Source organism: Podarcis bocagei (assembly GCF_964188305.1).
Source record: "Podarcis bocagei genome assembly, chromosome: 5".
NCBI classification, from domain to species: domain Eukaryota; kingdom Metazoa; phylum Chordata; class Lepidosauria; order Squamata; family Lacertidae; genus Podarcis; species Podarcis bocagei.
In genome coordinates this window covers 65,442,698-65,468,329 of record NC_138129.1, presented here as the reverse complement: position 1 = coordinate 65,468,329, position 25,632 = coordinate 65,442,698, and the positions used below count along the sequence as shown (strand labels likewise).

Genomic DNA, 25,632 nt, shown 5'->3' with positions numbered 1-25,632 from the left:
GCCCACCCCGTCCTCCAATGTTGGGGCTTGTTCTATTTTTTTTTTAGCGTCTAGGTTGCAATATTATTTTTTCCCGAATTCAACCAATACAAAATATTTTCAACAGCACAGTTGTTTTTATTTATTTTTACATTTCAGCCTCACAAAGTAACCCAGGGTGGTTATTTTATCTATTTTAATAATAAAAAAGTAAAGTTACACTATGCCATGCAATTAAATAACCTATCTTTTCCTCCAAGGAGCTCAAACTGGTGTACACAACTCTCACTCTCCCCATTTTACCATCACAACCACCCTGTGAGGTAGGATAGCAGGGGCTGGCCCAAAGTCACTCAGTAAGTGAGCTTCAAGGTTCAGTGAGGATTCAAACCCTGATCTCCCGGGTCCTAACCCAACACTCTAACCAGTACACTACACTGTCCAGTTACCACACTACTGGCTATTAGCATTTGTATCTTTCCTGCAGTGTCCTAGGCATGTTAGCAGCCCAATCCCTGCCCAGTAGCCCTGCGGTTCACAAGAAGTCAGGAAAACATAGGAATTTATTACACTTTCCCCTCCATTCTCACATTGCTCACAGTAACCCTGGCTCATGCAAAATCCTGAAATCAATAACTACAGCTTGATGGTAAATAAATAATCCGTAACCAAGTTGTTGCTGGACATTTCCAGCGGCTATGACCTCACTGGATTTCCAAGGAATAAGCATCGTCATGGCAGAGCTTGAATAAAATGCCCCAAGGACATTTTGTTTGCTTGGCAATGCACGGGAGCTGCTGCCAGGAGCTTCACTGCCCAGGAAGGAAGCCTTGCTAGAGGGGGAATGCTGCCTTTACTCAAAGGGCATATTGAGCAATGGGGAGCTGTCAGGGCGAGAATGAGTTGGACCCCTCTTAGAACATAACTGGCTGTGCACAGGGTGAGAAGTAGAAAGCCAAGGGGATAATTAAGGGGTGTGCATAACGGGCCACTCCAGAATGTTTTTTTTTGGCAGGTGCATTTTGCACAATGTAGCTGATGCAATAATAGTGCATCAGCAGTGGGTTTATACTGGACTGTCCACACATCATTTCTCTTCCTAATTTGTTCTGCGATGCTTCCACGATGTTACTGCATTGTTGCTGTCTGGAGGTGCAGTCTTGAACTATAGCGCTATGTCCTCCTAGTGGCACAGCAGTAACTAGCATAGCTTGCAAAGCTGAGCAGGGTCCGGTATGGTTTCCAGTTGGATGGGGAACCGCATGTTGAGATTCCTGCAATGCATGGGGTCGGATTAGATGTTCCTCTGGGTTCCTTCCAACTCTACAATACTACCATTCTATGAAAAGCAGGCCAAAAAGTTTAAAAACAAAACAAAACACAAAACCAGAACATGTGTGGTAACAAAAAGTTACAGAATTTTGGCGACAAGTTACGGGATATGCACTGACTGGAACGGAAGCCATGCGATTACTCCAAAACAGTTTCAGATGCAAACAGCATTGAAACTGGGATTGCATTTGACTGGCCTGATACCATCATGAGCACATATAACCAGGAATAAAAAAATATGTCTTCAGAGGCCCTAGAATTTCAGCAAGAAGCTACGCAACAGGTGCTGATGGAAATGAAGCAGTATGTCTATCTTGAAACTTTAGCAGGCTCAAACGGTGTTGAAAGTGGGGTTTCCTATAGCCTTCATGAGCATAAATAATCATACATGTGCAATATAAAGGATACCTAGATAGGCGCTAAGGTTTATGACAGGGGGGTTGGGGTGAGCAACTGAGGCCAACAGGCTAGACCCAAGCCCCCAGACTGATATTATCCTTCTCTCTGCAGACTGGCAGACTGACTGAACCAGAAAGATCTTGCAGCAATAATTGCTGTAATATTCTGGAAGAGAAACCAGCTCCCAAGCATTACAAATGCCTATTAAAATAAAGAGACACCTGGCAACCTGCAGAGTCTTGGTTTCTATTGCAGGGGGAGCACAATGGAGCTGGAGCTGCTGCTTCCTTTCTTCCCCTCGCTGGGCTTGCATGCGGATTCTTGGCCAAGCGCAGCGAGTGGATCACACAGCTGGGAAAATGCAACCCTCTCCGCCTGTTTGGCTGCTCCTGGGCCATGTGGCTGAACATGAGAGCACGGGCAGTTGGCCAGCTGCTTTCCTCAAAGTCTGGGTCAAGGCAGTCCACTGGGGAGGCTTGTTTACGCCATGAACTGCCGTCGCTTGCAAAGCTCTGCTCCGTGCAGAGTGCTGGGGAGCAGCCAGTCCAGGGCGCTCCGCAGTATAATTTCTGCCGCTTGTTTGTTTACCCTCTGCGCTGCTTATGAGGGAGGACCACCGCACTGAGCTTGGTGACTAAGCCCTGTGGTCAGCATGCATGCAAGAACCTGCAGAGCAAGGGCTGGAAAAGGTCACGGCATATGAGGGGCTGGGAGGGGCCCTGCAAGGCTGCCATCAGGGTCGTTGCTGGGAATCCAAAGGGTTTGACCCGTTTAGGCCTGCACAGTTTGTGCTGTCCTCCCTTAACTGAGTGGCATCTCAGCAGGTCAGTTGTATAGTGTTGCTTCAGTGGCTGTGGTGTAAACAAAGGCTTGTGCTGCGGCAACTAAAGCAGCATTTTTGTGCAAGGCAACTCATACCCTACAACTCGACCCCTCGGTCACTGGATACTTCCCCTTACTAGTCACTTAGCATTGCAAGTATCTTACTTATATCCCCCTAGAAACTCAAGGCAAGGTTCCAAAGGGCCATAGCTCAGGGACAGAGCAGCTACTTTGCGCGCAAAAAGGTCTCAAGATCAATCCTCACTCCCAATACAGCTGGGGAGGACTCCTGCCTCGAACCAGCCACTGCCCGTCTGACGGTATTGAGCACTGGTCTGACTTGGTGAAAGGCATTTCCCTGTGTTCCCCCATTTTATCCACACAAGAACCCTGTGAAATAGGTCAGGCTGAGAGTGGGTCTGGCCCAGCAAGTTACATACATAGCTGAGTGGTGATGAACGGTGTCATGTCTATTGAAAGAGCAAGGCAAAAGAATGTGTTAATCTTGTTTTGGTCTGCACATGGCTGCAATATCTGCGAATGTTGAAATAAGATGCTGAAATAGGTTTTGAAATGAGATTCACCTGCCAGGATGGCTGGATTCTGCACATGAATTGGGAGTGGGAGAGACATCTTGTCCTTCAGTTCAGGCAGTGAAATGCTTTGGGCTGACTGAACTCCCTCTCTCCGGTTGTTCTCATTAGAGTGCATCAAAGACATGAAAAATTGAACTGGGTGGAATTTGTCATTCTGTAAAATTCTCAGAAGGATGAATCCTTCGAGCTGGGAGAGGTTTGGCCCAGTGCTGAAACATAGGGAGAGCTGTCTCCTCCCACCAGTGCTGGGACCCCCAAAATTGGAGGGGGAGGGAGCTAGATGGAAAATAGGACAAAGCTTCTGAACCTTTAATAGTTATCCAGAAGGGATTTCAGCAGATGGGTGTCGTCTTCACTCACATGGTCGTCCTAAATCTGCACCTTTAATGCAGCAGAATATAAGACAAGAGCTACCAGGGTGGATGCGGATAATTTTACTGACAAAATGTTGGACAACAGCGCGCGCACACAGGGCCATCGCATAAGCGGCATTAAGGCTGCAATCCTAACTCCGCTTACCTGGGAATAAGTCCCACTGAATTCAGTAGCAGTTGAATTCTGAGCAGGCATAGTTAGGATTGCAACCCAAGTGCATCTTTGCATGGATGCAAGGTAAATGCCATATCTCAGGGGTATGCCCGGTGGCCGGATCCGGCCCAGTTGCCTTCTCAATCTGGCCTGCAAACAGTCCGGGAATCAGCATGTTTTTACATGAGTAGAATGAGTCCTTTTATTTAAAATGCATCTCTGGGTTCTTTGTGGGGCATAGGAATTCATTCATCCCCCCTCAAAAAAATATAGTCTGGCCCACCACGTGGTCTGAGGGACCTGCCCCTGGCTGAAAAAGGTTGCTGACCCCTGCCATATCTAATTTGCTCCTTATGGAAGGTTGGTGAGGAGCATAAACTGACAGCTTTCGACAGAACGAAGCTTACATAAGTGCTTGCAGTATTTTGGCCTCTGCGATCTGCACTGCTCTGCAACCTCCAATTGCCATTGAAGCCTTTGCTTATAATTGGCCTCTGCAGAAAGAGAGAGGGGAGAAACCACAGCAGGTACTCGGAAAAGGTTGCTCAGGAACTTAATGAGGCAAGAGCAAGACTGACTTGGCAGAAGCAGAGTCTCTGCTTTTCCTGGAAGGGAGTGACTGTACAAAGCTGAAGCAAACCTGCACTTCCTGGTACGTTTTTCAAGGACAAAAAACGGTTGGGTATTTTGGTTGTCCTGATCAGGCAGGCAAAAAAAGGAAAGAAAGTTAAACTATAACAGGCAGTTAGTTATTGCCACTTCCTTAATTCCTGTGGCACCCAAAGTGTCCGCCGTTAAAGAGAAAGGAACTAAAAATGGCACTGCTGTTTGCAGTGATATTTTGTTCTCCACTATCCACAATCTGGGCTGGAGCCTGGATTATATGATTTCATTCCAAGTTGTAGCTTGCAAAGTTTTTCTCCTTCTTTTTTAAGCAGAATGTTTATTCATGTTCCTGAAAGGTCATCTGGTACAGTGTTTCAAGTAGAGCTCTTGGCCCATTGAACAATATCCTTTCACATCCCACAAGTGGCACCCATTGGAGACAAGGCATTCCTCTCGTGCTGCTTTCTGGTCCACCCTTTTTAGCTGCTGAAGCCTTGGGGAAAAGTAACACAGTTTTGCACAAAGGCTGACAGAATATCCTTGTCCTCTGCCATTTGATATTTTTCCCCTGTGGTGATCTTGACACAAAATGTTTCTGGTGAACTGCAGCCACCTACCAGCGTGTTTGTCTGTGTCAGCCCCCACGTCCAGCTAGATTTCCAAGGCAAACAAAACAACATGGGAAACTGCTGCTCAAAAGGCCTGCTGGGATGGGAAAGGGAGGCAAGAGCGTTGTTTTTTTTTTTTTTTGCCTGTGTGGAATGAGGACATCTTTGAGTCGTGCAGGACAAAGAGTGTGTTGCTCATTCCTGCCAAAGCAACTTCCTGACGTCTGGATGAAGCTTTAAAGTTTTCTGAAGAGAAACGGCAGGGAAACCTAGAGAGATACTGTAAAGTGCAGCAAGGCCCAAAGTATGTTTGCTCAGGTGCAAGTTCCTGCTGAGCTCAACAAGACTTCCTCCCGGGTTGGTGTGCATAGGATTGAAGCGTTGGTTTTTGCAAAGTGCTTTATTATCCTGCTTGTGTTTTCCCTCCTCCTAATAGCCTCCTACATTAGGTAAAAATCGTTGCTCTCATTTCACAGATGGGAACTGAAATGGAAAATCCCCCATCCCTCTAAACCTATGTCCTGGGTAAGGTAGCCGAGTGAAAAAGAGAGCTGGGCTCCCTGCACCTTTGGTAGTTGTGTAGAAGAGGGAATTTCACCAGGTGCAATTCCCTCTTTTGCGCTGCCCTGTCCTCTTTTTCACCTGCCCACCCTAGTCGAGGACTGGGATCTCTGGCTCAAGTGAGACCTCCTAGGGCTGATTCCCCTTCCATCGCCCCATGAGGTGTGCTAGGATGTTGCTGAAGGGCTGGAAGCAGATGCTGTGCCTTTAAGATCACACCCACGTCATACAATTAAAGCACATGACTTTCTCCAGAGACCCCCCAGGAGCTAGAGTTTGCCTCTCATAGAGCTACCACAACCAACACTCTCAACATAATACGGTTCCCAGGATTATATGCATCGTATGCAAGTAACCTAACTGTTTTAAGACAGAATTTCACCTGAACTGGCCTCTACCCAGAAACAGAACAGGAGTCCTCCAAGCATCCTTTTTAAAATTATGATTATTTGTGCTTATGATCTTCTTTCAATATTGTTTGTGCCTGCAGACGTTTTGGGGTGATCATACAACTTCATTTCCAATCAGTGCAGACCCTGCAACTTCCTTCGGAAGTTCCATAACTTTTCTTGCCACAATGTTCTGAGTCTGAGGGGCTTTTGTTTTTCTCTTTGTCGTCCTACATTTATTGTGCTGCAACTCCTCCGGACAGCAAAATGTGGTAGGATTGGGGAAGCGTCGCATAACAAGTGATAAAGAAGAATAAATTTGCCACTAATGCACTGTTGTTGTGTCAAGAAGAGTTGAAGAATACACCCACAATAAAACACAAGCATGGCTTCTACTTTGGAGATAAGACACACTTTCCTTTTTCTGTGTCTCTCTGTGTGGGGGAGAGACAGAGAAATATAGAGAGACCTTGCAGCTGCTCATTTGAGTGGGGGGAGATTGCTAGAAGCTATATTCACCTCTCTGCCCCCAACTCATGTCCAGGGCTTAACTTAAGCCAGGACTGCTTGCCATAGCTAATCTCCTTGGCCAGAGGATTTGTTTTCATGAGCTCTGGCAAGGAGCACTAGTTAAATGAAACCCATATACTCAAGGTTTGCAGCTTCACAACAGCCAGAAATGTTGCCCTTGTTGCTTCCTCTGCCTACTGTGAAAGCTTGCTGCACCTGTTGAATTTTTGCCTGCTCTGAAAAGCACAAGAGCTCTAAAGTTGGCAATTCTAGTGGATGGCACCAGCACTGCTCAGGCCCCCCTCCCCGGCCTTAGCTGCTGCCTTCCTCTTATCACTGCTACTTAATACAGCGTCAAAAATGTCTGATCTTTGGGGTCAGATTACCTATGGCAGCAGATGTTTTGCCGGGATTTGAGCCAAGTGCCTGGTCTGGGAACACCAATCCTATAGTAGTGTGGTGAAGCTAAGGAGGTCTGGACTGAATCCAGCTAATGGGTGGGAGATCTGCTAGGAAGCCGTTCAAATTTCTAAAGCAAGAATAGGCTCGAGTGTGATCAATAAATAGTTATAGGGCTGCAAGTCAATATACTAAAATTCTCTCAGTCAAATGAAACATTCCTCCACCCCGGTTATATGTGGCTTCCCCTCCCCAAGCCAGCCGAATGAATCCCCAGCTCTTCATGGCCTCGACCCCTGGCCCAGTAGGCAACACGGGAGTTTAGGCTGTGGTCCAGCAGGGTAAAGCCACTCCATGTGGGGACAAGCAGGTTTGGGCAAGGTGACAGGATCCTCAGGCATGAACTCAACTACCTTGCTATCAGAGCCACAGAGGCGTGGAAATAGCATGCTGGGCCCATCAAGGATCCAGGCTTCCTTCGCTCTGATGATGAAGATAGGTCTCCTGGTGGAAAAAGGGAGAGGGCCTTTTCTGTGGTGGCCTCATAGCCTTGGGACTTCCTGCACTGGATCAGTGGTGGTTTCCCATGCTTCAAGCCTTTTGGAAGGCCCTAAAGACATACCTCTTCCATGTGGTTTGCTCATGATTTATTGTATATTACAGCCCGAGCTGGACTGTAGTCTATCACTTAGGCTTATTATTGTGTGAACATGGGTTGCTATAATGAAACAATTGGGGGGGGGGCAGTAATTGCACCTTATTCCTAGATCCCTCACTTTGGGGAAGCCTGTAAAAGCCCTTTTTTGTCAAGGGGGGGGGGAACCTTCGCATTTTAAATGAGGATTATTGATTTTTCTGCAGATGTACAATTAGTGGGAATTTAATCAATCAATTTGGTGATGTACTGACTAAGATTTATTTAATTGAACCATAATGATGGCAACCTAGCAAAGCTTATCTTAATTGGCTAGCATCCAAGCAGCACCATTTTACAGTTTAAAAAGGCAGTGGAAGAACAAGAGAAAGCCAGAAATTAAAAGTCCCCACCTACATGGAACATATCCCCAAAGTGTAAATCTGTTATTGAGCTTTTGGAGGTGGAGAGATGTTAGGCAACCTCCATTTCCCCCCACAGAGATATAGTTATTTAGCAGTCAGTCCCTCTTTCCAGGGAACTCTTGAGAACTGTTGCTCTTTGAAGGAAACTCTCAGCACCCTTAACAAACCACAGCTCCCAGGAAGCCATGCTGAAAGGGGTATGATGCTGCTATAAATATACAGCGCAGATGGGCCATGAAATCAAACTAATCATGCAACAATTCATATGGAAACATTAGAGCAATATAAAATCAAGCAATATAACTTCTACTCTTTCTGTGTTGAGTCATGGAACAATGGTTTTGATTTGGTTTTCAGATTATTGCAGAAAAGCAATGCCTTCGTAGAGCTGAAGTGGAAGCAGCACATGAGAAGAGAGCAGTCAAGGCAATGGGGACCAGAGGACCTCTGACATTGCTGTGACATCACAGCAGATCAGGTAATGGCATCAAGAAGGAAGAGGCCTGTCCTTCTCCTGTCTCTTGCCCTGGTGTGGAAGTAAACATCATCACCTGCTAACTGCTGTTGATAAAAATATTTGTTGAAGGGAGGGCTACAGGGGTCAGCTGAAAAGTTGGCACCTCTGCAAGGAAGGTGTGATTTGCAAAGATGTCACAGATTGTGGAAGGGATTTCAAAAATAAAGTGATCCCTGAAGGTGGATGGGAATATAGGAAAGACAGACCCTTGTACTGATTTAAATAAAGATGTGGATGAGCAGATGGCACAAGTCATCTGTCCAAAAAATCTGTAAGGGTATGGATGTGCATATTCTTGTTTTCAGAGCAAACATGTTTGTATTTTATCCCTTGGCTGGTCAGACAGTTGAGCTTACTAAGTGCTAAGCACTCTGCAGCTGGGTAAAAGTCAGTCAAGTGTGCAAAGGGCAAGGGCTGAGGCTGGCGCAGGGTTGGCGCCTGTGGGACAGACAGCACAATCTCAGTATACATGTCTACTCAGAAGTAAGTCAACAGAGCTCACTCATAGGACTGCAGCCTAGAGAAACTTGCAAGGCATTCAAACAAGCCAACAAGATAGCTAAATTATTGGGGTGGTGTGGGAGCATATTGATTTAAAAAAAAAAAGGCCCAGTGTGTTTTTTAAGGGCTTCCTTCCTACAGGATAGAAAACCAGTTGTGGATTTACAAACAGCTTCAACGTTTTCCCAAACGACAGGAAGACATTCTTGTGTAGTTGCAACACTCGTGTTCTAACACCAAGGATTAGTGTCCGGCACTATTGGAAATTTAATCGCTGCACGGTTCTGCTCTCTCTGCTGTTGCCCGTACACACTTCACTTCTAGATAATAGAATTCAAGTGCAACCAATTTCTGAAAAGCATATCACAGGACAAATAACACAACCAACACTAAAAGGTAAAAAAACAGAAACTCAAACCTAAGAGCAATAAGTACCGGTACTGTATGTGATTTTTCAAAGCATAAAGATAAACACTCTGTGGTACAGCTCCATTTTTCCCCAAGAGTGGCAACCTTAGGTACTTAAACTGTTTGTGCACCAATTTTGCACACATGAAAATCCTGCAAAATAAAATGTTACAAACAAATGAAAAGCTAAAACGGGCCATCATATTATTGAAGTGCTTCCCCTACATCTCTAGTGCCATCTTGTGGCTATTTTTTTCATTCGCAGACTAATAATTATTGTCTTGAACATTAATTCCAACCCTAGTTTTTGTCTTTGCAGATTGATCTGTTGAAACATTATGCTAATTACTGCACACACCCACACACACCCCTACCTAGTTACTTAAGTTTTCCCCAGATTTGTCCCTAATGGACACTTCATTCTAGGGAAGGGATTTGCAACATCAATAGGAGAAATCCAGTTCCAAACGTTGAGCAATATTAAAATGATCTGCTGGATGGACAGAGTTAGGAACAGCAGCCCTGTCTTGTTGACAGGGAGGCTGCTCCTCTCACAGAGCACACAGACACCATGGGAAATAGGGCCAGCCTAGATCAACCACAAGCGATATTGTGGGGCTCTGAAATGGCATTCTGGAAGAGTCGGTGGAAGAAGATTGGAAGAAATGTAAAGACTATTTACAGAAATATTGTAAATATTGTAAAATTAATGAATGTTAGAATGATGTTGGATAGAAACTAAGTGGTTTTTAGCTGCAATACTATAAGGGAATATGAAAAATGGATTACGAATAGGTAAAGATTTAATGTTACAATATTTTAAGATTAAAGATTAGGATAAACAAAGAGGGGAAGGATTTGCTGAACCAACAAATTGAATTGGAATACAAAAAAGGGAGGCGTGAGGAGGTCCGGGAAACAAGCTAATGAAAAATAAGTAATGGAAAGATTGAGTTGTTTTTAATTATTTTTATTTTGTATTTTTCTTTTTTCTATTTTTCTTTTGTAATATTTTGAAAATCTTAATAAATATCTTATAAAAAAATGAAATGTGCATTCTGCAGGGGCAGGTGAGCTTGACTGGAATCTGCTGAATTATGACCTGAAGAGGTCCCAGAATCAATCCACACCAACCTAGAGCGGGTGTAAATTATTGATTCAGCCCCTAGTGGAATCAGCTGGGGAGATTGCAAAAGAAACCTGCTTGGAGTTAAAAATTAAGGTAGATCTCCCAATATCACCTACTCCGGCTCCCGCTAGTCTGGGGCTTTAGGAATGACAGAAGATCTACCTCTTTGCACCCAGTCCAGCCCCATTTAGGATTGCACTGTAAGGTACAACTAATTAAACTGAACAAAGAGATGGAGAAAAACAGTGCCACCAGCCACTCCAAAAGGAGACGCAACTTATCATACACCTTTTAACCTGTATGATATATGTGATTCCAGATGCCTATTTTGTCACATTGATACTTTATACCATGATGTGTGTGTTGGGAGGAGCAGGCATCTGAAGGTGACAGGCTCATCTCAGCCTTCCCGTTGAACCCCCCCCCCCTTTCCAATGTGCTTTGCAGCACTCAGAGGTTGAAGCAGATGCACCCTGGTGTAGTGGTTAGAGTGTTGGACTGGAACCTGGGAGACCACAGGGTTCAAATCCCCATTCAGCCATGAAGGTCGCTGGGTGACCTTGGGCCAGTCACAGTCTCTCACTCAGCCTAGCCTACATCACATGGTGGTTGTCTGTCTGGTACAGCCAGGATTTATGTTAGGGGGCAGGCTTTACGGGGGGGGGGGACGAACCTCAGTTAGTTAAGTTTTTTTATTGATTTACTTGATGGGGGTGCAGTTGCCTCCCTCCCCCCTGGTTGTGAGGATAAGAAATGAAGAGGAGAACCATGTATACTACATTGAGCGCCTTAGAAACAAAGGGAGGAAATTAATGCTATAACGGTGGTGGTGGTGATGATGATGATGATAATAATAATAATAATAATAATAATAATAATAATAATAATAGTCTTAGAGAGCACACTAGTCAGAATTTCTAGACAAAAACAGAACAGCCACAAGAACTGTGGGCCTCCATCTAGCTACAAATAAGCCCAGTGCCGCCTAGTGTTTAAATTAAATAATGACACTTTTTGCATATCTCTCATCAGAAATAGTCTCTGGAACTATTTCAGGTTAAGAGATGCTGTTTCAGCCAGGAAGCTCATAAATGCGGGGCTTTTGGCCCTCCTAGTTTGTAACCTTCTTTAATTATAAAACCATAATCTTCTAACTCTCACCATCTTTCTTCTTCTTCTTCTTCTTCTTCTTCTTCTTCTTCTTCTTCTTCTTCTTCTTCTTCTTCTTCTTTGTCTAATTATACCCCACCCATGTGGCTGGGTTTCCCTAACCACTCTGGGCAGCTTACAGCATATACACAGAACGAAATATATATAAAAACATAATAAAACATCAGACATTAAAAACATCCCGACAAAAGCTGTTTATCAACCCAACGAGAAATAGTTTTACATTAAATCATTCTCAGCCTTCTTTAAATTCTTTAAAGTAGGGGTGGACAACCTGAGGTACTAGACTACAATTCCTATCATCCTTGACCACATGCCATGTTGGGTGAGACTGGTAGGAGTTGCAGGTCCAGAACATCGGGGGGGGGGGGCAAAGGATCCCCATCCCTGCTATAAAGCAAAGAAAAATTACACCTGCAATAGTTATATTCCTAATATCATCAGTCTTATCAATGAACCGCTAACGTGTAGAGATCCACCCCCCACCAGCACCACCCAAATCAATGTAGATTTCATATTTCACTGCATGATTTGCAGAAAAATTCTAACAGTTAAAGCTTATTGGTGTGAAATTCCCAAGAGGAGGCGAAATGGGTGGAAGAAGTTGAATCATCGCAGGTGTTGTTGACAGGAAAGCCTCAAGTCGCTAGAGTGACGCTTTGTATTTTCAAGACAAAGAGAAAGTTCCAGAAGAAAGAAAGTCGAAACCTGAGGGAAATTTCACTTTAATGAAGGCAGCCTTGCCACATTGACAAGAGGAAACAACCTGCTTCAGGTGGTAATGGTGGGAGGAGGCACACTGGAATAGCTGTAGATGAAGGCAGGAGGAATTGAAATCTGAATAGTGCAGGGAAACTTTGTGAAGTGTTGGTTCTGGGGGACTGCTTACGGTAGATTCCACTTCAGGCAGCAAAATACCTTGGGCTGGCACTGCATGTTTTATGACAAAAGAGGGGAGAGTGCTGTTGTGCTCATGGCCTGCTTTCAGGCTTCCCATAGGCATCTGATTTGTGAGAACAGGATGCTCGACTATATGGGACACTGGTCTGCTCTAGCAGCGTTTCCCCCAAGTTCTCGTGTTTATCGTATATAATTATTTATGTCTTAGTATGACATGAGCCATCTTGGAAGAATTAACTCTCAGCGTTCAGCATTCAGTAGACTGCAATGTTCTGGTCAAATTCTCTCAGGGTTCAGCAGGGTTCCCTGGGCCAGTGTGGTGTAGTGGTTAAGAGTGGTAGATTTGTCTCCGCTCCTCCACATGCAGCTGCTGGGTGACCTTGGGCTAGTCACACTTCTCTGAAGTCTCTCAGCCCCACTCACCTCACAGAGTGTTTGTTGTGGGGGAGGAAGGGAAAGGAGAATGTTAGCCGCTTTGAGACTCCTTCAGGTAGTGATAAAGCGGGATATCAAAATCCAAACTCCATATCAGAACACCAGTCTCTCAGTCTGTCCCCCAAATCATTCTGAAACTTTGGTGCTCGTGTTACAGAGTAAGGATGGGACTTAACATCTCTGATTTTTTTCTTCTTCTTGTCCATATGTGTTAGGAAGGGGAAACACTTTTCAAGAATTCTCTTGTATCAAGTATTTTCAATACTTCATCAAACCATTCCTCCATGGAAGGTGTCCGGCTGCATTTCCAGCAATCATGTAATTGAAATTTTGCTGCTGTTGATAAAAGACCAGCAGGGTCCCTTTGTATTATTGGGATTTGTTCTCCTTGTAAGACTGTAACTGCAATCAAAGTAGTCACATGTACTCTATTATACATGTGATGTATGCAGAGTTTATACTTTATATATTGTACAATCTGAGCCCAGCGCCTAATTACTTTCAGGTACGCCCACCATAAATTCTATATGGATTTGTTTCAGGTGGGATATTTGGGAGGGAAGTAGCTTCTACTCAACTTTTTAATGGGTCCGTATATTTATAATAGTGGTTAATTCTGTAAACATGTCTACAGTTGATGACTTTTAAGTTCCATCTTCTTTTCTAGCCCCCTGTTATCATGCCCCAGATAACAGAATGACTTAGCCAGAGCACCATATTTTCAGCCTTTACTAGCCAGTGGCTACCCACCAAGTCTTGATAAATAAATTTGCATTCTCAACTGCCAAGGTCTTGAGCCACCATGAAATCAGTAGAATGCAGTGTTCTGGTCAAATTTCAAAGGAACCATTCCATTGTCTGGCACAATATCCTACTTTTTCACTGCACCATAAAGCCTCTAATCTACATGCCTACTTATTTCCTCCTCCTCACCATCCCAAGCTGATGAGAATGATGTCAAACTTGGTCATGTGCCAGGCTTTTTTCATCCGGAACTCACCGGAACCCAGTTCCAGCACCTGTCAGGTGGGCGCCATTGCCATTACTGTATAAGAGAATGAGGGAGGTGTTCATGGTGAACGCGCCTCTTTTTCTAGAAAAATGTGAATAGTTCTGCTATCCTCTGAAGTAACCACTATTATAAATACATCTGGCAATCTTGAAGAGAAAAGAGAAGAAGAGAAGAAGAAGAGTTTGGATTTGATATCCCGCCTTTCACTCCCCTTAAGGAGTCTCACACCGGCTAACATTCTCATTTCCCTTCCTCCCCCACAACAAACACTCTGGGAGGTGAGTGGGCCTGAGAGACTTCAGAGAAATGTGACTAGCCCAAGGTCACCCAGCAGCTGCATGTGGAGGAGCGGAGACGCGAACCCGGTTCACCAGATTAACCACTACACCACACTGGCTCTAAGAGCATCTTAGATCTGCAAAAGTATAAAAATTAGAAGATGGAAAGAACACACACACACATTCTGGGATGGAGTCTGAAGCACAATCAAGCAAATAACAGAAGCAAATTTAAAAAATGCATTCGTAACTTCAATGAGACATTACAGGCAGCAGTTGAAAGTAGCTCTTTAAAAAGCTGACGTATTGGAAATTTAACAATGAGATGGGACGGATGCTTAACACGCGGGGGATTCTGAACATGCTAAAATTAACTTGTGAAGCCAAGGGCTTAGAAAAATGTAAAGCTTTGAACAGAAATGGGAATGTTTTACTCAGAATAAGAGAGATTCTGAGGTAATTTGGCTGTCTCCTCTGAAGTTCTAAGGGACCCCTGTGCTTCTTGTGTTGCACATAGCCCTTTAAAGAAAAGGGGCAGGGCAGAAATGGTCACATGATTACAGTGGGTCACAGGCCATATAAGGGGTGAGAGCTGGCCTGAGAACTGAGAGAGACATACCCAGGCTAAAAGGTTGCTGGACCTTGCCTGAGAGCTGAGCCTGGGCTGGCAGATTGAGTTTTGTGGACATGGATCCGGGTTCAAAGCTAGCATTTTGCTGCCTGGCCTTGGCCAAACTGCTCTCTCTCTCTCCTTTTTCAAAATGGTAGTAACAGTCACACAGGCTTGTTGCAAGTGCGACACAGTAAAGTCTGTGAAATGCTTGGCACATCATGAAGGTTATAGAAATGATAAGATCCAGCCACCATGCTCTTGCAGCCTTATCTGCAGCACGCAGGGCTGATACTGCCTGGCAGGGCGGGGGCTGCTCCAGGGTGGAGATGTCAGATGCATGTGCAATGTCTCAGTCCAGTGACAGACATCAGGCGCAGCCTTGGAGGAGTTGTTTGCTTTGCAAGATTTTGGAGGGACTGCAGAACAACCAATGAAGGAAACGATGTGTGGACAGTCAAGTCCACACATATAAATCTGCCACTAACACGCTATCCTTGTAAGCGCAACAACTACCCCCAAAAATAAAATAAAAATGGTAGTCTCTCTGCTTCCCACCCTGTTGCTCCTTTGCTGAGTTTCCTTGCCTTGGCACCTTGGGAAATTGAGTTTAAAGGTGCCTGCAGTTGTGCTGGTGGTATTATTATTATTCCATTTGCATCCAGTGGGTGTGCATTTGTGATAATTACTAGAATCCCACCACATGTTGCAGGAAGAAAAGTTACCCTCTCCTCCTTCCCTGCTGCAGCCTGGAGGAAAAAACCCTCAGGAGGGGCCCCCTCTGTGCTGTATATTCTAGGGTTCACGTACAGAGTGAGCTTAAGGCTTTCTGCTGTATTTTATCAGCCTATCTACCCATGTTCCACTTTGATTTGGTGGCAACCTCTGTTTTGCATACATGATGTTCTGCTGCCATGACTGGTTTTGCCTTCCATCTTGTCAGATCATTTGGCTGCTGTCCTGCAGCTGCCAGCTATGCTAAGAAAAAGGAAAACCTGGCAACCATGGAAAAATATTACTGGTTTGACTTGATTTTCTTTTTAACATAATGCTTGGCTAATTGCTTCATACCTTTTTAAGTGTTCCATGACTCAGAGATATTAAGCGCTTGCTTCGCAAAGCCGAAAAGGGGTCTGCTGTGCAGAGCATTCAACATTTTTACTCTAAATGCAAAAGTCCCTAGGGGGCCAAATGGCAGCACCATTCTTCTGTAGGTATAATCAAGTGTTTGAATCCCCCTGTTTCTATAGCCTGCCTTATGAGAGTCACTGCCTCTTTTCATGAGCATTGTTTTGTTCTTTTCCCCGAAAGCAAATAATAAAGACGAGAAGCATATCTCAAAAGTTTTCAGTGGAAAAAAAATAATGTCAAAGGAAAGGAATGTGGATAATTTGAAAGGAAAGAAAGAGATAAATTAACCAATAAAATACAGTGCAATATGGTCTCATTAATAATTTTTACATGTATTAATTGTATCACTTATGTACTTATATACTCTATTGCATACTCCATTGTACTGCTTTACGTTCTAGAATTGGAAGTCCTACGAAGAGGCCTGCTGGGATCAGACCTAAAGCCCCCCTCATCCAGCGTTTAGCTTCCCACAGTGGTTGGCCAGATGTTTCACAGAAGGAGGCTGCTAGGAGGGCCTGAAGGCAAGGACCCTGCTAGGTACCGTATTTTTCGCTCTATAACACGCACCTGACCATAACACGCACATCGTTTTTAGAGGAGGAAAACAAGGGAAAAAATATTCTGAATGAAACAGTGGACGTATCATTTTTGTGCTTCATGCTGTGGCCACAGACATGTGATCTGATGGTGAATTTGGGGTGACCCAATGCAAAAATCCTGAGAATCCCTGTGGATCCATGCTTTGTAACCACGTTTTTGCACCATTGCAGCCCCAGGCAACAGTGGGTGCGTGATTTTTTTTGGGGGGGACAGGCTGTAGTCATGGACATGCTATGTGCTCTGATGGTGAATTTTGGCTGACCCAATGCAAAGATCCTGAGGATCCATGTGGACCCATACTTTTTAACCACGTTTTTGCACCATTGCAGCCCCAGGCAACAGTGGGTGCGTGATTTTTTTGGGGGGGGACAGGCTGTAGTCATGGACATGCTATGTGCTCTGATGGTGAATTTTGGCTGACCCAATGCAAAGATCCTGAGGATCCATGTGGACCCATACTTTTTAACCACGTTTTTGCACCATTGCAGCCCCAGGCAACAGTGGGTGCGTGATTTTTTTGGGGGGGGACAGGCTGTAGTCATGGACATGCTATGTGCTCTGATGGGGAATTTTGGCTGACCCAATGCAAAGATCCTGAGGATCCATGTGGATCCATGCTTTGTAACCACGTTTTTGCACCATTGCAGCCCCAGGCAACAGTGGGTGCGTGATTTTTTTGGGGGGGGCAGGCTGTAGCCATGGACATGCTGTGTGCTCTGATGGTGAATTTGGGGTGACCCAATGCAAAGATCCTGAGGATCCATGTGGATCCATGCTTTGTAACCACGTTTTTGCACCATTGCAGCCCCAGGCAACAGTGGGTGCGTGATTTTTTTGGGGGGGCAGGCTGTAGCCATGGACATGCTGTGTGCTCTGATGGTGAATTTGGGGTGACCCAATGCAAAGATCCTGAGGATCCATGTGGATCCATGCTTTGTAACCACATTTTAAGTGGGGAGGGAAGGAAAAACAGAGAAGGCTAAGAATGCAGGAGAGGGCTATAACGTAAGGAAAGGAAGGCAAAAGTTTCCCCCCACCCACCCACACAAGCCAGCCAGCGTGCGCTCTCTCTCTCTCTCCCTCTTTAAATGGAAGAAAGCATATTTGAATGCTGTGTGTCTCCAAAAACAAAAAGCAGGAAGTCAAATCAGAATTTTTAGCCGAACCTGTAGTCTCTCTTCCCTTCACAAACATTGTTCCTCCGGAGCAGGGAGAGGATAGAAGGACGGACGCTCTGCTTTCCCTCTCTACTTGCCTGGAGGGGAGGGGCTTCCCCTGCTCTTTGTTCGGACGCTCTGCTTTCCCTCTCTACTTGCCTGGAGGGGAGGGGCTTTCCCTGCTCTTTGTTCGGACGCTCTGCTTTCCCTCTCTACTTGCCTGGAGGGGAGGGGCTTCCCCTGCTCTTTGTTCCGTTTGAGCAAACACAGCAAGGAAACAGAGAGGGCGGGCAGTAAGACCCTGAGGCAGAATGCAGGAAAGCAGCCACTTCCTGTATCACGGAGCTCCCTTCTCCCTGAAGCGCGGTTTGATTTTTGCCTTATTTTTCGGCTCCAGGGACCACACATTCGCTCCATAACACGCACAGACATTTCCCCTTCCTTTTTAGGAGAAAAAATCTGCGTGTTATAGAGCGAAAAATACGGTACTTTGTCTCTTTCCTGCGCGCGCACACCCTTACCTCCATCTCCTTTAGGGTGGTCATGTTTCATATTTCACAGAGAATAATAATCCACTTTTTGAAGGGCTGTCAGAGGAAACGCCTCTCTTTGAAGGTGTCCTCTACCAGAAGGGCTATCCAGTCCCAAGCTCAGATTAAAGAAAAGGACTCTCAGAAGGGGAAATGGGGTATGGAACCTACCTGTCAGCAGCCAGCATTTGGACAGTAGACAGAGCAAGCACACAGGTCACTGTCTTCCCCAATAGGGCGAGATGTATTTCTATGCAAATGATAGCAATTGCAGTCGTACCTTGGATCCCAAATGCCTTGTGAGTCGAACGTTTTGGCTCCCGAACGCCGCAAACCCAGACGTGAGTATTCTGGTTTGTGAATGTTATTTGGAACCTGAACGTCCGATGCGACTTCCAATTGGCTGCAGGAGCTTCTTGCAGCCAATTGGAAGCTGTGCCTTTGTTTCCGAACATTTTGGAAGTTGAATAGCCTTCTGGGACAGATTCCATTTGACTTCCGAGGTATGACTGTATTTCTAAATTTGTATCCGTGCATATAAATAAGCTTATGCAATTGCATGCAGGTCTGTGTCTTATCCTTTTTGTGATGGTGCATGTATGGGATCCTAATCTCCTTTTTACACACACACACCCCACATCCAGCTACTACACAAATCTCTGGGAAAATTAAGATGCTCCCTGTCTTAAGACAATAGCCCTTTCCTGCTATTCCTCTCCAGCAACTGATCTTCAGTTGGTCTGCTGCCCCTTAGCATGTATGGGGCATTGTGGAGCGAAATTGGAGAAAGAAAGTCCGCCCTCCAAAATAGGATTTGGGTGTGACCAAGAGATCAAATGGAGAGTTTTCTCTTAAATCATGTACAATGCAGATGGCAAAGCACAGGATGTGGCCACCAGTTTCTCTTATAGTACATTGCCGTGGTGCCACAAGGATGGCTCCAAGGGAATCATTTTTTGGTCTGTTTGTTTTTTTCCTGCAGAAGTAACCTGGTGATCTAGTTGGACAGGTGTTTTTAGTTGGCAAGTAAAGCATGTAATTTGCTGTTCAGCCAAACACAGCAAGTCTTGCCTGTGACTCAACAGCATCATTTGTGTCTAATCATGTATGGAATCGTTTTCTTTTCAGGCAAAAGTTCTCTAGTTTTGTATAATTTGGGGGCTCAGTTAGCCACGTGGCAAACGACTCCCTGCTCTCCATTTAAATCTGGATTTCCCCTAAACCTTGCTGAGATTATTTTGTTTCCTTGGTTTTAGAAGGCGGGGTAATTTATCTCTCTCACAAATCCACATGGGTTGTAATTCGGGTAATGCAGTAATGGTTGAAATCTTCCTATACTTTAAAGAAATATCAGCTGCACTGTCCCCATGTGGTAATACAGGCTATTATCTGCAAAAGTTCATGCTGCAATGATTTAGCTAGTTTTGATACCACGGGACATTCTTCTTTAACCAGACTCAGAATGTAACATCATTGTTTATAGTTCAATCTCGGTTTCAAGATTCTCACTGAATGGACAGATACAAAAGAGGCCAGGGTTCCTTCATCTTCAGTCATGGTTTAGAAGAGGGAATTTAAAGTGCAGCAGCTATGGCCTCTTTTGTATCTGACCACCCTAGTTCCACTTGGAAAGAGCCAGTGTGGTGTAGTGGTTAAAGTGTCAGACTAGGACCTGGGAGACTAGAGTTCAATCCCCACTCAGCCCTGAAGCTCACTGGGTAACTTTGGGCCAGTCACTGTCTCTCAGAGTAACCTACCTCCCAGGGTTGTTGTGAGGACAAAATGGGGAGAGGGAGAACAACGGATGCCACCTTGAGCTCCTTGGAGAATGGGGAGGTATAATAATAAATAAATGCTGCTTTATGTCCATTAAAATTGCTCTTGCTATAGGTGTGTGTGTATATGCAGCACACTAAAGTCAGAAGGAAATAATTATTCCAGGAGAGTAGATGTATTGGTCTGCATCAAGACAGGTGTCGTTGGAGCGTAACATCATGTGGGCTGTCCAAATTAAACGGGAACTCAAATTGCTGCCAACACACAGTAAACTCCGGTATGGACAAGCGATGGTATAACACAAGAATGCAACGATTTGGGTCACCAAGCCCCCAATCCCTCATTTTGTAATCCTAACCCTACTTACCTGGGAGTAAGCCCCAATAGGACTTATTGTTGACTATACATGGTTTGCACTGTTAGTCTCTAAAATAGGATGGTGTATAACTCAAACTAAAGTAAAACAAACACTGTTGTTCCTGGCAAAGGCATTGGAAGCAACAGCATTTAGGGTGCAATTATATACACACATATTTGGGAGTGGTGCTTACTTCTGCGTAAACATTCATAGGATTTCAACATTGGGGGTATACAACAGAGCCTTCCTTGCCTTGACTGCTGCTTTCAGTTTCCACACAGCACATTTGAAAACCCAACAGTGTCCTCTCCTCTCTGTTAAACGCCCATGTCTTTGACAATAAGAAAACAAATGCCGCAGCCAGAATGTTAGCATGAATACATTGTGTGGAGGCTTAGAAGGAAAGCTGTTCTGCCCACTCTAAAGTGAGTCACAGTTAAACTGCATATGAGGATAACAGTGAAGCTTATTAGTTGTGGCATGCCCTTGTGGAGAGTATCTGAGTTGAAGGGAGGGGAGCAGTGTGAGTAGTGCTCAGCAGAAAAAAGCCAGCTTTGGGCAATTAAATACTTGGGTGTGGTGAGAGAGACAGGTTCGGGAAGAATGGGTGTGACCCCAAAGTGTAGCTGCAGCAGCACGGAGGCACTCCAAAGAACGTACAGGAGATGTGCTGTCTGTGGTAACTTCAAGGGCCAAGAACAATGGCTTCTTAGGCCCAGTTCCCACCAATAGCTGCATGGTGGCCTCAGCATGGTGAGTCAATCAGAATTGTAGAGTTGAGGATTATCTAGTCCAACTCTCTGCCATGCAGGAATTTGCAGCTGTCCCATACAGGGACTGAACCTGCAACCTCGGTGTTATCAGCACCATGCTCTAACCAGCTGAGCTCTCCATGTGTAGCTGCTCATAGTGTGGTGGAGCAATTTTCACAAGAACACCTCTCAGCAATGTGCTAGGGATGGCACGGTGGAAATGAGCTGTCTCTGCGGTAAGAGGCTTCAGACCCAGTGGCATAGCGTGGGGGGTGCAGGGGGGGCCGGCAGCACCGGGCGCAACATCTGGGGGTTAGGGTTAGGGGGCGCAAATCCACGGGTTAGGGGGAACAAATTACTTGCCTTGCCCCGGGTGCTGACAACCCACGCTACGCCACTGTTCAGACCCACTGGCTCTCTTGTTGGCAAGGTGCTCCGCAGGTCTGGGCCAGTGACACTAAAAGCTCTACTTCGTGTTGGTGTCAAGCAAGCCTTGCCAACACAGGAGACAACCAATTGCACTGCTACAAATAATCTCAGTGACTGAGAGTGAGGAAGCGTTTTAGGCAGTCCCTTAGGTACTCTGGGCCCAAATTGTCCAGGGGTTCCTAAACTAATTTTGAACCTGGCTCAGTAGTAGATGGTCAACTAGTGCAGCTATTATAACAATGGTGTCACATATTATCGACCTGAAGCTCCCATCAGCAACCTGGCTGTATAACTTTGCGGCAGCTGGAGCTTCCAGACCAGACCCAAGGGCAGCCCCACATAAAGTGCATAGAGAGTCAAATCTTTAGAGGGTTTCCATCGCCTATTGGCTAGTAGCTGTGACGTCTCTTGCTATAAGCAGCAACACCACCTTTCCCCATACCTATTCTATCTGGAGAACTTTTTCAAAGTTCAAGTTTACCTAGAAAATGCTTAGAGGGTATTTTGAATTATGAAAGAAGACTGTAAGCCCATAATGCCCTTTTATTTTTTACTTTTGCTCACAAACCTGACAAATAATCGGCATATGGCTGATAAAGTTTGCAGGTTCTGCAGAACTAGACATAATCAGAGATGCTGGCTGCAATCCAATGGCATGTGACAAGGCTTATTAGAATATTGCTTTTCTGCAAGTCTAAGCTTAAAAGGTAGATTGTGGTTTAAGAAGGGAGAGCTGCAAAAGAAGAAAGCACCAGATAAACCCCAATGCCTGCAAATAATTATTTGCACATATGTAAGGCACTTTGCTGGATCATAGCCATCACCTTCATGGCCCCCAGGGGATCATTTTGAAGAGTGCCGAGAATCTGTAAGGTTGCTTCCAGGTGACCTGTTTGTTGAGCATCCATCCCAATTTACTTGCAGCAATGTTAGACAATAAACGCCTCCATACAACTTTGATGACACTGAGCATTTATAATAATTTGTGCTCATATGCTATTGGGGTAGCTAAGCATTATTATTATTATTATTATTATTATTATTATTATTATTATTATTATTATTTATTTATTTACTATTATTTTTAATAAATTAAATTTGTATGCCGCCCTATACCCACAGGTCTCAAAGCGGTTCACAAGATAAAATAAAAATATAAAAACACAACATACATAATCGAAACAAAACCAACCCCATTACCCCCACAATTGTGCTTTCAACACCATTTGCACCTCCAAATAATATGAGACCGCTTTGTTTACAATATTTCCCTGCTAAAATCCTGTAACTGTTCACATCACAAATGTTCCACTTTTCTTCTGCTACAGCACAAAAGTTCAGACAGCAATAATGCAGTAACATTGGAGGGTTGCCCTCTTTTTTTGTGGGGGGGAGAGGGTTTGTTGTGCAACAGCACAACCTGAACTTGCTGGTATAATAATAATAAAATAATAATCTGGGCTGCTTCCAACACATAGAAAAACATAATAAAATCTCGCGTTCCAGGGTTGCCTTCAGATGTCTTCTAAAAGTTGTAGTGTTATTTACCTCCTTGACATCTGAAGGGAGGGCGTTCCACAGGGAAGGCAGCACTGTGAATAATAATAATAATAATAATAATAATAATAATAATAATAATAATAATATTGTTTATAAATAATATGTATGCATGTAATTGAATCCCACCCCAAAATACTGAAAATCATTATTCTCTTTTTAAAATTCTACTCCCAAGATTATTGGAAACTAAATATTAAATCAGTTTACGTAGTGATGTGTTTTCAATAAGTTCTGAAGCAGCTTGCTAGAAAGATCTAGTGTTCCCTTAACATTCTAACTGAAAAACTCTAAGGTAATAAGCCAGATATAATTTATAGCTTAAGTTATCTGAAAGGAAAAAACCATGTATATTATAAAAAGAGAGACAGCAAACAGAAGCATGTCTTATGCTTATATACAAGGGCAAAAGGTTAATCCGTTTCAAGATTGCAACATTTCAAGACTGTAACAAGGGGATGTCCCCAAGAAATATGCAGGTTGCACCTAGTTACATTTGTATAAATTAGCACTTTTGCAAGAATGGGCAGAGCAGGGGAAAAAGGAAGAATGTCAATGAAAAGTAACTAGATCATTCCTTTTTTTTAAGCACACATTCTTTGAGAAAGGAGGCAAAGTAGCATGAACTGTTGTTACAGTTTGCTGGAGAACTCTGAGCTAGTGTCAAATGATACTTTAGCAGAAGGACATGAATAAAATGTCTACATTGGCATCATTCAGTAAAATAATGATGCTGCACAGTCTATCAAAGTCCATGATGTTTTGCTGAAGAAAATGGCCCATTTTTTAATATATGCTTCATACTGGCACCATGTAGAAGCAGCTCATAGCTGTCAACATTTCCCCTTTTTAAAAGGGAAATTCCCTTATTCCGAATGGGATTCCTCACAAGAAAATGGAAAAGTTGGCAGCTATAAAGCAGCTATAAATTAAAAAAGCATACAAATAGTGTTCATTGATTAAGTTACAGCAAAACAGTGATTATTGCTTCTTTTCTTTTTTTTGTAGTTGTCCAGGGACATTTTATACATTATGTTTGCAGCAAATGAGGAGCCCCAGCCATTACATTAAAATAGAAAAGCTCGTAGGCGTTTCTTGATTTGCAGATGAAATGATATGAAAAGCTTCATCTGATGGATTTCTGCCTGTCACAGTGGTACTCAGAGCACAGAATCCTTCTAGGAAGAAATTGCAACCATATCCTAAAAGCAGGCTAAACATATGGTTACAAGTTTGGAGCGGGGGGGGGGGGGTAGGCTGTGTGCCTGAGGCCGCTTCTAATTCCTGGATCCAACACAGATTCAACTCCTGGAATAGCCAGGCTAGCTTCCTGGTAAGGTAATGGTCCTCTAAGTATAGGCCATTAAGGCAACAAAGGAAGTGCCTCTGTGCCAGATAACAAATGAGTGGGTAGATAGGCTGGGCAGACAGGAAACGGAACAATGCCTGATTTTTGCTGGAATCAAAGACTGTGGATATGGAAGAAGCGAGACCCTCTTGGGGTGTTAATCTGTGAACCCCTCCATTGTAGGCTCAGGTTGTAGATATATGTGTGTGTAAATAAACCATATATCCTAAAGACATCACAGTCTCTGCTGTCCCTCATTCCAAAGGAAACATGAACCCTGAGTAAACCCCTGGAACCCCTGGGATCTTCTGCCACTTGGAGACTGGGATGGTATGCAATAATATACATTGAAATAAGTGGAATTTCAGTTGAGATGGGGGATAAGTTGGATTCAGTTCACATTTAAAGGTGAACCTACCTAATTCACACTGTGTAAAACTGGAGCCAAAACACAGCTACCTTTCAAAATTCAGAGTCATGTGAATTTCACAGCGCAATTCTCCAACCAATAAACGTGTGCAAAAAAAGCATATAGCTGGAGAAATTGTGTTAGTGAAAATAACACACAAAAATGCATTATATTAGGGGAAATCGCTTTCAAAAAGGAGCGTGTGTATATCAGGAAAAAATTGCAGCAAATTGCTGATATGTGGAAATGTAGGGAACTGAACTTCTGATTGGAAAAAATGAGAAAATGAAACAGAACAATCTGTGCATCCTTAGTCCTAACCACACTAGAAACCCAAAATCCTGTTTAATTTGGTGAGATTCTGATCCAGCTGTCAGTCTGTTTAGGATTAGGGTTCTCAGCTGAACTTCCTGCAGCGGTAAAATTTTAAGTGTAACTGAGCATGCCCACTTTAAACCATGAGAATGTATGAGGGAGTTCTGCTAAAGCACTTAATGGAAGAAGCAGGTGATGATGTTTCAGACACAGCTGGAAAGGTAATGGGGAGTGTCTCTGTCTGCTCATATCTTTCATTTACTTAAGTTGTTTTGCTTGTCCCTCTAATAGAGGAGTAAGTAACATGACCTGCTCTACGGGTTCCTTTAAGAGAAAGGAGTAAAGTCAATTAAACTGTCATTTTATACCCACTTACTAGGAAGAAGCCCTACTGGACTCAGTAGGTCTTACCTCTGAGTTAGACATACATGAGATTGCATTGCTAGAGACCTGATGCATTGTTGTGACTTTGTATAACATATATATGCTTATAGAAGCTGAATAGGATTCAGCAAAGCC

At 44.0% G+C, this 25,632-nt stretch overlaps 1 long non-coding RNA gene across 3 annotated transcripts in view; it reads left to right on the top strand.

Moving 5' to 3' along the window:
* The window catches only part of LOC308587498, a 38,185-nt gene extending 21,768 nt beyond the window's left edge, over positions 1-16,417 (top strand). For 2 of the 3 annotated variants that reach the window (XR_014008412.1, XR_014008413.1), the window contains exons 5-6: positions 8,146-8,266; positions 16,281-16,417. This is a non-coding gene — a long non-coding RNA (uncharacterized lncRNA). Of the gene's footprint in view, positions 1-1,821; positions 2,835-8,145; positions 8,267-16,280 lie in introns of those variants that run through there. The other variant, XR_014008414.1, reaches the window with a different exon arrangement.
* Positions 16,418-25,632: the final 9,215 nt, after the last annotated feature.